This window comes from Cebus imitator, unplaced genomic scaffold (assembly GCF_001604975.1).
Source record: "Cebus imitator isolate Cc_AM_T3 unplaced genomic scaffold, Cebus_imitator-1.0 Scaffold17, whole genome shotgun sequence".
Taxonomy (NCBI): Eukaryota; Metazoa; Chordata; class Mammalia; order Primates; family Cebidae; genus Cebus; species Cebus imitator.
Genome location: NW_016107332.1, coordinates 7,497,386 through 7,499,281, shown reverse-complemented (window position 1 = coordinate 7,499,281; position 1,896 = coordinate 7,497,386). Strand labels below are relative to the sequence as shown.

General features: G+C 43.8%; 1 pseudogene across 1 annotated transcript; it reads right to left on the bottom strand.

Annotated features, from left to right (window-relative positions):
• Positions 1-646: 646 nt before the first annotated feature.
• LOC108290678 lies at positions 647-1,187 on the bottom strand (annotated as a pseudogene). The gene has a single exon (XR_001819667.2). The product of XR_001819667.2 is annotated as an interferon-induced transmembrane protein 3-like (transcript).
• Positions 1,188-1,896: the final 709 nt, after the last annotated feature.

Sequence of the window (1,896 nt, the reverse complement as noted above, 5' to 3'; positions counted from 1 at the left end):
CCCAAACTATAACCTGACCGCCTCAGATACGCTTTCCCAGGATCTCTTGAGGTTGTGTAACCCCAGGCCTTGGTCACTCCTACTGGTTCAGAATAAGCCTCTTTACATCTATTTTGGCAGAATTTAGTTTTATTTCATCGTCAATGGCTTTATAAAACAACAAAATAGCAGACAGTTCTTCCATTTGCATAGGCTTTACCAGGAAAGGCTAGACTCCGGGTCAGTTTAGCTGGGATTAGAAGATCTGTGATAGCTTTAGCCATAAATCTGGCATTCAACTGGGATGGCTAGAATGATTGGGGGTTGGCTGGACCTCTCTACTTTATGATTTTTCTTCCTAAAAGATTTTTATCTTTGTCCCTATGGACTTTTTTCTAACCAGTAGTTGGAATTCTTTACATGACGAATGGCTTCTCAGAGAGTGACGAACGGAAGCTGCAAAGTCTCTTAAGATCTAGGTTCAAGCGTCAACCAATATCACTTCAGCACAGTCTACTGGTCAAAATGAGTCACAAAACCAGCCTGCATTAGTTGTTTTCGCAATGGTATAAAGAAATATCTGAGACTGGGTAATTTAGGAAAGAGGTTTTTGTTTTTTTGTTTTGTTTTGTTTTGTTTTGTTTCCAGGAACACATGCACTTTATTGAATGACATTGTAAAAAGTGTGTGAGGGTAAAGGGCTGATACAGGACTCAGCGAGGAATGGAAGCTGGAGTACCTGGGAGACAGGTCATGGGCAGAGCCCCTGGCCGGGATGATTTCTCTGGATCTACTGATAGGCTTGCAGAATCAGTATTGGGATGATGATCAGCAGAATGGTCATGATGATACCCAAAATCAGGGCCCAGATGTTCAGGCACTTGGCGGTGGAGGCATAGGCCTGGGCCCCGGTCAGGTCGCCAACCATCTTCCTGTCCCTAGACTTCACGGAGTAGGCGAACGCTATGAAGCCCAGGCAGCAGGAGTTCATGAAGAGGGTGTTGAACAGGGACCAGATGACGTGGTCAGGCACAGAGGTCTCACTTCGGATGTAGATCACGGTGGATGTCGGGGGCGCAGGGTTGTGGGGCGCCCCCAGCACATCTACCTCAATGTCCCTCCTTCAGCATCTCATAGTTCGGGGGATGGTCGATGCTGGCGGGAGCGAAGAAGGTTTTGACAGTGTGGTTCATGGTGTCCAGGGAAAGCCGGCCGTGGTCGGGTTGCTGGGATGCTTCTCAGTGGGCTAGGAAAGAGGTTTAATTGACTAACAACAGTTCCATGTGGCTGGGGGCCTCAGGAAACTTACGGTTATGGCAGAAGGCAAAGGGAAAGCAAGGACCTCCTTCACATGGCATCAGGAGAGAGAAGGGTGGAAGAGCAAAGGGGGGAGAGCCATTATCAAACTATCCGATCTGGTGAGAACTCACTCACTGATATGAGAACAGCATAGGGGAAACTGCCTCCGTGATTCAGTCACCTCCCAGAAGGTCTCTCCCTTTATACGTAGGGACCACAACTCAGGATGATATTTGGGTGGAGACACAAAGCCAAACCACATCACAGCCCAAATTCAAGGACAGAAGAAAACAGACTTTACCTTTTGATAGAAGGAGGGGCATATATATATATATATATATATATATATATATATATATATAAAGAGATGGAAGGACTTATCTTTGCAAATAATCCACCACACGTACATATCTATTCTAATTGCTGTTCAGAACAAGTTTTAGTAGATCAAAGAATGGTCACAACAGTGTCTGCCTTAATTCAAATACTTGTTTTTGAGGAATTTCCATACTTTTCTTTTTGTAACACACATGTATATAATATTGTTTACAGCTTAATTTTAACTTATTCTGTTTAATTTTAACTTTAAAGATAGAAAAAATATCACATGTAAAATAT